Genomic DNA, 11,684 nt, shown 5'->3' with positions numbered 1-11,684 from the left:
ACTTGTAGTTTAGCATTTGTGTATACGACTTGTAGTTTCCAGTTTTCTGTTTTTTAGCATTTGCACGTGAGTTGTTAATTAGTCTCACGTGAGTAGTTAGTATTCTATTAGTCTAGTTGGTTAGTTTTGTTAGCTCTGTTTCTATCATTGGTTGAACCTGATGTTGTATATAAGGAACAAACTAATTTTATTCAATACTATTCCAGATTTTCCCAATTCTATTCTTTCTCATAAAAACAGTAGAAACAGAAGAAAGTGGTCCAATTCCTAAGAAGAGCCTCCTGAGGAATTGGCCTTTGATGTCATCTATCATTGTCTGTTGTATCTTCTCACTTCATGATATGGCTTACACAGGGGTATCTCTCATACCTCTTTTCTTAAACTATATTTATTTGTATTTTGTTGGATATTGGTCGTCCATTATCACATTTCAGTGGCTATACTTGCATATTTTTGTCCACTAAAACATTTGGTTGATCGCTGTTTTTGCAAGAGTACATAATGTGCATATCAAATTCTATACTTATAGTTTCATTTTGTAATGTGCTATGAAGTTCTAGTTTGGTATTACTGATAACCAACACTCTCCTGTAGATATTCTCCTTATGGGCTGTCAGCCCTCGGAAGTTTGGGGGTTTGAGCTACTCAACTAAAGATGTTGGTGAAGTTCGTTAGTCACAGGTATATTCTTATACTAATATATATCATTTTATATTAGTTGTGTAATTAATTTCATTTTCTTCTTCTTCTATTTTTTCTTTGCAAAGGAATTTTCATCACATTTTAAAATCAAATATGACGGTTCATGTATGTACATCTAGACATATAAAGTTTCTGGTGTTTATAATATGTGAGCGGCTATAGTTTGCCAAAATAATCTGCTAGATTTTTGTACATAACTGAATTCTTAGAGGTACTATCATAACTTCCCCAGAGACTTGTGCTCGTAATTTGTAAGAATATACTTATTACCTAAAATCCGGCACATTTGTGTCTCTCCCTATCTCAAAAGTAACGAGTGTCACTGATTAAGAGTGTTGTGTAGCTCTTGAACAGAACAATATGTTATGCATAATTTTACATTAAAAGTTGTTCCTACCTTTACTTCAAAGGTGCTTGAGACTTGAACTTTTACAATGTTTCCTTTATATTTTTCACACTATAAGACAACAATATGACATTCGAGAATGGTTAAGAGACTATATTATTAATGTGAGGCAAATTTTAAATTTGAATAATACTAAAAGCTTTTCTTTAATACTTTTTCTGTTAATGTTTTAGGTTTTGGCGTACTTGTTTTTCAACTTTCTTTATATCCGTACGTGGAGAGACTTTTTGGGGCCATAATGGTATCTCGCATTTCAGGGGTAAGTTTCCATAACTCCATAGTAGACCTGCACTTCACTTTTGTGTTCGCAGTGTATATAATCTTGTTTTCCACGCGTTTTTGGACTGCTTAATCCCATATGCAGGTTTTATCCATACCCTTGCTAGCAAGTTACCCATTGATAGCCACATTGAGCGGGCTTACCCTTGCCTTGGGGTTAAATTGTGCTTCTGTGATCAAGAATGTCTTATCTGTAAACATCTTCAAGATCTCTTTTAATCACCAATTCACTACAGCAGAATCAAGTATCATTAACAGAGTGATATGAAGATGCTGAGATAAATTTTGATTACTAGAAATTATGCTTATGATTGTTATTATAAGCTTTGTTTTTAAAGACTAACTACTGGCTTAATGCGAATTATTTAGATAGACATTAGATTGAAATAATTCTCTCAATGCATAAAAAATAAATTGTACATGTTCTACTATAAGGTACTATGCCAATGCACAGATTAATGACAGAAATCAAATCAGCATTTGTTATGTTACTATATTGGATCGAAGATTTTTTGTTGTGTTCGCATTTTCTGGCTACCCATTATAACGTGGGGAAGGGTATATAAGTTGTAGGAGTTAATGTTAAACATGTTAAAACAATGCAGAAATCTGTAATTTTTCCCAAAAAAAAGGGAACCATCATCATCTGTGGAGAATGCTTGTTGCTTCATAAAGGACCCTATTATTACCGGCAACAGAATTGTTGCTTTTGAAAAATGTTATTGCATCTCTCTAGTTTCAACATTTTGCTATGGTCCATATCATTTATGGCATGACATGTCACAATCTATTTTATTGTTCAGTTTTGGTTTCATTCCATTTCAGGCCCTTTTGTAGTGGTACTTTGGGTTAAGTAATGTGTTTGAGCTTAGTGAGAGAGTGTTACTAAGTGTGTGCGCATGTTTAATAGTTTGTTTGTTTGTTTGTTTGTTTGTTGGTTTGTTTGTTTGTTTGTTTTTTTTTTTTTTTTTTTTTTTTTTTTTTTTTTTTTTTATCGTCATAACATTTATACACATATGCAATCTTGCGATGTTTTTCACACACAACACGCAATATTCTTTGCTACTTTTGATACATGTGCAGGTACAATGTGATTTGGTCATCACAAAGGTTTTACATGTGCTAATGTATGCTCACTAAACTGTCATAACTTGTTTTTGAAATATAAATTGGTTAGACTTGTTTAGTGTGTGTGTGTGTGTTTTGCATGATTCTTGTGCTTATTTTCTTGTTGAGAGATTTTTTTGAGAGGTTTATATGTTGAGTGGATCTTTGGTTGAGATGTGTGTTGAATTGCATTCATGTCTGTGTTTTTCCCTTCTCGAAAAACTGCCTTTTACCGCTGGCTCGACACCTACCTCGATACCTCCTCGATACCTGTCATCTGTCGAGATTCTCAAGTTGTTTCTTATCGCAATCTCGACACCTCTTCGACACCTGATGGATCGATCGAGAAAGTCTCTGTCCCCTCGATAGATGCTCAACACCTGATGGATCGATCGAGATTCACTTATGCTGTTTGAGTCTTCTTTCTCGACACCTGTCTCGATACCTTATGGATCGATCTAGATTTCTTCTGTCTTCTCGACAGCTTCTTGATACCTTGTCGATCGATCGAGATTCTTGAATCTGCATTTGGCCTTGTACCTCGATACCTATCGATACCTGCATCTGTCGAAGGCATTTTTCCTCGATACCTTCCTCGACAGCTTCCTCGATACCTCTCGACACCTCAGCTGTCGAGAATTACTGAGGTGACTATTTAAGAGCAGATCGCGATTTTCACTCATTTCCCTCGACCTCTCTCGATCTGTCAGTGGCTTTTCATCTTCCAAACTTGATTTTCTCACTCAAATCTTCAACCCCACTTGGATCTTGCTCATTCCTTGCTTCAATCTCTTGGTAAGATCACTTTTCCCTTCCTTTTTCATGCATTTCATGTTTGAAAACCTAGTTGTTGGGATTTTTTTAAAATTTTTGGGGTTTTTCAAAATTGATGAGTTTTTCTTCAAATTTTGGGTTGGGTTTGTACTTAGATGATTTCAAAATGTCATACATTGCATTTCATTTGCATTATAATGATATTTACATGCATTTAGATGTGTGCTTTATGTTTGTGTGCTGCTAGGATTGGATTGGGCTTAGCCCATGATGTTTTTTTTCCTTTGCATGTCACATGCTCATGCATTTCCATGCATACGTACTTGTTGTTCAACATATTTGTTATATTTGAACTGTGTTGGGACTTTTTTGATTGTCTCCCTCTCTATCTTTTTCTCATTCTTTTACGTTAGTAGTGTCTATGGCACCCAAACGTAAATCTACTCCTGCTCGGAACCCTCTGCGTTCTGGAGCTTCTACTTCTTCAGATACTACTCCTTTTAACATTCGGTTCCGTAATGGAGATGCTCATAAGGCATTTTCAGAGAACTTTTCTAAACGAGGTGTTCATTCGGAACGCCAAGTTATTCTGGCGGACTTCGTCGATACTGACCTTCCCTCTGTCATTAACAGTAGGGGATGGGGGTCACTGTGTGACATCCCGGTCACTTGCCCTCTCGTGCTGATATAGGAGTTCACTCCAACATGCACGGGATTGATCTTTTAGTACCTCATTTTGTTACTCGCATTCGAGGTATGCGCATTCCTGTCACACCGCAACTTGTTGCGGATGTGCTTAGAGTACCTAGGATAGAGTTTCCAAATTACCCCTCTTGTGAGCGTCTGAGGACTGTGTCCAAAGATGAGCTCATCTCTGCTTTTTGTGAGCGCCCTGCTGATTGGGGTGAGCATCAGTTCACATCATGTAGGCCTTTTGCTAAAGGTCCTAGATTCATTAACATGGTGATGACTTTTGTTCTCCATCCTCTTTCTCACTATAACTCTATCATAGAGCCTCGTGCTCGATTTTTGCTTTCTTTGCTTGAGCATCTTACCATAGACTTCCCTTCTGACTTCATCCGATCTATCATAGAGGTCTATCTTGATTCGGCGTCCCGTGATAAGCTCATCTTTCCTTCTGCTATCACGCGGATTCTACGCCATTTTTTCGTTCCCTTTCCTGTGTCCGACCACTTCACACACATCTCTGCCATAGATGTCGCTACCGTAAAACGTAGTGAGGCGCAGTTCAGGTTGAGACAGCCAGGTGCCACTCCTTCCTCTCGTTCAGCGCCATCCAGATCCGCTCCATCTACATCTGCTCCTTCTTCCTCTTCGAGCGATGTATCCCTTGGTGATATTATGACGCAGCTGCAGCGCATGGACACTCGTCTTGATACACTCTCTGCTGAGTTGTATCAGGTGAATGTTCGTGTGGGTCGTATTGCACGACGGCAGGCGATCATGGGTGGATTTGCTCCAGAGGCTACTCCTTCACCATCTACTCCAGCAGCGTCAGATTCTGAGGATGATGATGATGATGATGATGATGGGGATGCTAGCTCTGCCGATGAGATGTCTACATGACACTCTACCCTTTGTCACTCGTGACAGAAAGGGGGAGTAGTTTTAGGCTATGAGAGTAGTCATCTTAGGGGAGAGTTAGTATAGGACATTTTTGATAGGGGGAGTGTTGTCATATTTTTTTGAGGGATGTAGTGAGGCTATATGTATTTTTTTCTTATCTCTTAGATACATTGGTCTTGTATATGAGGTCTTTTGACCATTTTTACATACATTGTACTTATCTTATCTCTTATATATGTTGATGTATGTTTCTTTCACCTCTCTCTTCATGTGTTGTTTCTTTTCTATCTTAATACACATGTTCTTTATACTTGTATGCAATCTATTTATTTCTGTTTCACACAAGATGCCTTGATGAGTTTTGTTTAAAGTGTTTCAGAAATACAGGTTGTCAAAGTCTACTTATCATAAGCTCTATTCTTGCAAAGTTTTTCAAGAGTTTGTGTTAGGATAGATTTTATTGTATTCAACAAGTGAATATGAGTTGAGTGATTTATGACTTCTCTCATATGCTCATTTGTTTGTTGTGGTTTTGTCACGGATTGCCAAAGGGGGAGATTGTTAGGACATATATGTTTTAACTTGNTTTTTTTTTTTTTTTTTTTTTTTTTTTAAGGTTTCATTTCATTTCAACCAAAATTTTCAAATCAATCATGCAAATATAATGATAATTTTTTTTTTTAATCTAGATATCTTAGTCATCTTGATTTTCTTGAGCTATTTGAAATAAAACAAAGAAATCTCTAGGCATTTTTGTAAGATTATAAGTAATTTTAAATATGCTCCAAACAAATGTCGTACAAAATTGATGTACGACATAATTTACTATTTAATTATTGTAATTTATTATTTTTGGTATTTTTATGTAAAAAACGTTATTTTAGGTTTAGGTGATTTATTTCCTTATTTTTAGGGGCATTTAATGCTTTTTAGGTCAAATTTGATTCCTGATATGGTTCTGTATCAATTAAGAGTTATTTTAGAATATATTTTCTTGTCTGTCAAGTTTTATGGAGCCCTTAAATAGGCTCCTAAGTCTGTAAACGTTTTTTAAGAGATTATTGAATAAAAATCAGAAAAGGTGAGGTTTAAGAACATATGTCACTTAGTTATCTAAATTGGCTAATCCTTTGACAAAATGCACTCTGCTTGTAATTGGGTAGTTCTAGGTGTTTTTAATACTTCAAGAAACAATGTTTCAAGGTCAAGTGTTGAAGTCATAAAGTCTGTCCAAGAGAAAGCAAGCTAAAGTGCACAGTTTTTAAAGCTCGACACCTGCTCGACAGCTACCTCGACACCTACTATCTGTCAAGATTTAAAAAGTCAGATTTCCAATCTAATTTTCTTGGGATCCGTGAATACGTTTTTGGGCCTTCTTTTCTTCTAACCCTAAACATATAAAAGGATTATTTTAAGAGCCGTTTTGGGTGACACAAGTTGCATTATCATTGAGCAATCTCTGTTTAAGCAAATTGTGATCAACTGACGAAGTTCTTGACCTAGTTCATCTTCCATCAAGAAGTTGCTGTGTATTTGCACCATAGGGTTTTGTAACCAAGCATCTTCCTGCTATTCATCAAGTGGATGAACTGAAGAACTTTGCAGCCAACCATTCTTCCTTAGTTGGTGTTCTGAAGTCGCGTACTTGGATCCGCGCATTGGTTAGTCACGTACTTGGGAGCCGTGCATCAAAGGAGGGAACTGTCGCTATAGATCAAGTCCAATTGGGTATTGGGGTAAGGGTTCAACTGTAGGTTGGTAAGGTACTTGGGATTCCTTTACTTGTAATCGCTTGATTTGATAATAGTGGAGTTTCGGGAGTGGTGACCTGAAAATCACCCGGTGGGGTTTTTGCCATTAGGGTTTTCCCCATTCGTAAACAAATCACCGTGTTATTTATTTTCCGCTGCATATTTAGTTGATTGGTGATTTGTTTGTGCTTCCATAAAATTGCATGATTAATTGATTAATTAATTACTTAGCTAAATTAATTAATTAAGGTTAATCACAAGGGGTCATTCAGATTGTGACCTGTCATCAATCATGATGATTTGTCTTGATCATGAAAGTGGAGACTTTTGGTTGATGTGTTAATATGTTTTAAAAGTTAAGACATATTGAACTGGACCGTTGTGAGATTTATTATTTACCTAATGACTGTCATATGAATAATAAATTTCACGACTTGTATTTGCATGAACTCTTAATCCTGAGAGAATAATGGACATGATCATAAGGTGTAGGTTGCTTTAATATATCAGGAGTGAGATTTATAGTAATGCTCAAAACCTCAGTATGTTGGGCAGCCACATTTAATGTTGATGGAACATGTATTCTCAATATGGAATTCATAGTCTCTTAACGGAGATATAAAGTATTCCCTTGAGATAAGTTTAATGAGTTTGTTATTCAGAGAGTTAAGCCTAACCACTTTAGTAAGACTAAAGTATATATTTATGGAATTGGATTTCATAAATATATAATGAATAACATTAAAGGATTAAACCGGGTACTCAAGGATTAAGATGTAGTAATTTACAAAGTGGCAGTCTACATTAATGACTTTGTATTACTACGAATATTTTATGAAGGGGTTGTATATATAATAAAGTCTTGGGATATAATTTATAGGTAAGGCCTAGAGTGCAACTATATTTATATAGTGGTATTAAATATAGTTAATGGTAACTTTAGACTTGTCAAGAGTTGACAGAAAAGCTCAAGACCCATTAGAACTAGTGTCTTATTGGTCTCTTTTGGTCCCACTCTAAGCCACACATTTAAGCCCAATTGGAAAGGTCCAAAAGGCCAGCCTAATTAGATAATTGGTTAGATAAAAAGGGAAAAACGTACAAAATTTTAGAAGAGAGAAAAACATCATTGAAAGGTGGTGTGTATGAGAGTGTAAGTCACTCTTTTGATTATCCCTTTGTAACCAATTGAGAGTCCACACTTCTTGGGCGTTAGTGGAATTGGAGTGAAGACTAAAAGTATTCCTAAGTGCTTCAATCTTCGGGTTTTGAAATTCACCGCTTCAAGGTACACTCACTTGTTCTCTAATTCTGAAATTTTACTTAACGCACGTTATCAACTTCGAATGATGTAGATCCGTTTTGAACTTAATTTTCCGCTGCGTTTATCTTTAAATCCATCAGGTTTTCCCTTTTGCTTCACACTTTTCCCTTCCTTCCACTGATCTAATTCCTTTGTCCAATGTTCCTTCCATTCCATCTATCTTTCTTGATCATACTTCATCTGTCACTGCTGATTCTATTATATAGATTCATCATGATCTTGATTCAGATGATCAAGCTTTTCCTAATGCTATTGATTATGTTGTTTCTGATGCTCTTGATCATGATGTCTCTCCTGATCCAGCTATGCTTCCTAATGTTCCAAGAAGGTCTACTAGGATTTCTAAGCCTCCCTCTTATCTTAAGGCTTACCATTGTAACCAAGTCTCCTTAGCATCCATTTCCAATCAGTCCCAACCAAGTACTTCTCATCCTCTTTCTTCTTTTCTCTCTTATGCCAATTTGCCACCTGCCTACAAATCCTATTGTTGTTCCATTAGCACTACCACAGAACCTACATGTTTCTCACAAGCAGTTTCTAAGCCTAAATGGCAAGCTGCCATGGATGCTGAAATTGCTGCTTTGGAAGCCAATAACACTTGGACTGTCACTATTTTGTCTCCTAATAAACATCCTATAGGGTGCAAGTGGTTCTATAGGATTAAGTACAAGGCAGATGGGTCTATTGAAAGGTATAAAGCTAGGTTGGTTGCCAAAGGATTTACTCAAAATGAGGGTTTGGACTAACTTGAAACTTTTAGCCCTATTGCTAAAATGGTGTCTGTCAAGTGTGCTCTTGTAGTGGCAACTGTGAAAGGTTGGTTCCTTAGCCAACTTGATGTCAATAATGCATTTCTTCATGGTGACTTACATGAAGAAGTGTATATGGCCCTTTCACCTGGCTTTCACAGCAAGGGGGAGCATGGAGAGTGGCTTGTATGCAAGTTAAACAAATCCCTTTATGGCCTTAAACAGGCTTCCAGACAGTGGTTCTCCAAATTCTCAACCACACTGATCCAGCTTGGTTTCACTCAATCTAAAGCAAACTACTCTCTCTTTACTAGGTAGCAAGGGGCTTCTTTCATTGTTTTGTTGGTGTATGTAGATGATGTTCTCATTGCCAGTAATGATAAAGAGCAGGTTGATAAGTTTAGGGTGCTATTGAATCATAAATTTAAGTTGAAGGACTTGGGTGAGTTGAGGTATTTCCTTGGTTTGGAGGTAGCAAGAACAAATAAAGGCATTTCTTTGTGTCAAAGGAAATATGCCCTTAAGATTTTGGAGGATGTAGGACTTCTTGGTTGCAAACCTATCAAAGTTCCCATGGATCAGAACTTGAAGCTTAGTAAACATGAAGGTTCATTGCTTAATGATCCAGGGCAATATAGAAGATTGGTGGGAAGATTATTATATCTGAGCATCAAAAGGCCTAATATTACTTATGCAGTGCATAAGTTAAGTCAATACATGGCTAAACCAAGAAAACCACACCTTGAGGCAGCACTTAAAAGGTTCTTCAGTACTTGAAGAATGAACCTGGAAAAGGCATTTTCTTCCCAACAAGTTCAGAGCTGCATGTGAAAGGACTTACTGATTCTGATTGGGCTGAATGTCCAGATACTAGAAGGTCTATTACTGGATATTGTATATTGATTGGTGATTCACTAGTTTCATGGAAATCAAAGAAACAATCTACTATTTCTAGGTCCTTAGCGGAAGCAAAGTATAGGGCAATGACCATGTCCACTTGTGAAATTGTTTGGATTCTATATTTGTTAAAGGATCTTCAAGTTGATCACAATAGGGAAGTATTGTTGTTTTGTGACAGCCAAGCAGCCCTTCACATAGGTTCCAATCCTGATTTTCATGAAAGGACGAAGCATATAGAGATAGATTGTCATGTTGTGAGGGATAAGGTGTTGGAGAAAGTTATCAAGATTAACCATGTCAGAACTCAGTCTAGACATGGCAAAACGGGCGGGTCGGGTCGGGTTCGGGTCGGGTCAATCGGGTTACGGGTCAAACGGGTCACTGGTCAAAAACGGGTCACTTTAAGCGGGTCAAAATCGGGTTCGGGTCAATCGGGTTGCGGGTCGGGTCGGGTTGACCCGTATTTTTCACATGAATTTTTTTTTATTTAATTTTTATATAGAAAACAACATGTATCTGTCATTTGGAAAGTTATGCAACAAATTACTTAATGTAAAATGCATTATTTTGAATTCACCACTTATATCAAGAATGAACTCAATTAAACTTATTAATACTTATTCAACAATTTTAAAATTATACAAATCCTAACATTACTATCTAAAACAAAATAACACAAAGATAAGTAAAACAAATACACAAGTTTTATTTCTTAGAATAAAAATATATAAGAAATTTACAATCTTGAAAATTAATTTTATAATCTATTATCAGTTGTGGTTGACACTCTATTTCAATTTGAGATATACTTTAAAATTTGATTGCTTACTTATTTATACATGGTCTCTTTTATGAATATCATATTATTGTTAAGCAACACACACTCTAGGATATATCATAATTTATTTTGAAAAGCTGTTTATTTTGGACATAAATTATTAAAAAATAGGTCTAAGTATTCATAATTTATGCTAATTTGATACTTTAGCTGCACTATTTTCACACTTGTGAATATTTCTTACATGTCTACAATTTTAAATCTATGTTTTTAACTCTACTGTAACCAGATTATCTTGACATGTACTTTACTATTTGATATCTAAAAATATTCACTCATTACAAAATGTTCAACCATTAATCTTTCAATTAATTTGCATATAGTTATGTAAATGTATCAATTGTTTCCTTAAAGTTCACAATAAACAATTAAACAAATATTGTCTTAGTTTTACTATTTTTTTTACCAAAAAAAAAATTTTTTTAAAAATGGTTCAGGTTCGGGTCGGGTCGTGGGTCAGGTCGGGTTGACCCGCAAAAAACACGGGTCGGGTCACGGGTCAACCTGTTTTTGCTTCGGGTCAAAAAAATCGGGTTCGGGTCGGGTATTTTTCTGGTCAGGTCGGGTCGGGTCAGAAAATTCTGACCCGTTTTGCCATGTCTAACTCAGTCACAATTAGCTGATTTGCTCACCAAAGCACTAGCTCACAAGCAATTTTCTGCACTTCTGTCCAAGATGGGACTTATCAACATTTATCAACCTAAAGTCCATCTTGAGGGGAAGTATCAAGATCAAGGCAAAATAGCTAAGGAGTTGGAGCAGAGGAAGCAAGACTCAACAGATGTGATTGAAGTTCAAGAGGCTATATCTGATGCACTTGTAGTTTAGCATTTGTGTAGACAACTTGTAGTTTCCAGTTTTCTGTTTTTTAGCATTTGCACGTGAGTTGTTAATTAGTCTCACGTGAGTAGTTAGTATTCTATTAGTCTAGTTGGTTAATTTTGTTAGCTCTGTTTCTATCATTGGTTGAACCTGATGTTGTATATAAAGAACAAACTAATTTTATTCAATACTATTCCAGATTTTCCCAATTCTATTCTTTCTCATAAAAACAGTAGAAACAGAAGAAAGTGGTCCAATTCCTAAGAAGAGCCTCCAAATGAATTGGCCTTTGATGTCATCTGTCATTGTCTGTTGTATCTTCTCACTTCATGATATGGCTTACACGGGTATCTCTCGTACCTCTTTTCTTAAACTATATTTATTTGTATTTTGTTGGATATTGGTCGTCCATTATCACATTTCAGTGGCTATACTTGCATATTTT

Source organism: Quercus suber, unplaced genomic scaffold (assembly GCF_002906115.3).
Source record: "Quercus suber isolate HL8 unplaced genomic scaffold, Cork oak 2.0 scaffold_590, whole genome shotgun sequence".
Classification (NCBI taxonomy): domain Eukaryota; kingdom Viridiplantae; phylum Streptophyta; class Magnoliopsida; order Fagales; family Fagaceae; genus Quercus; species Quercus suber.
This window is presented reverse-complemented; position numbering follows the sequence as displayed.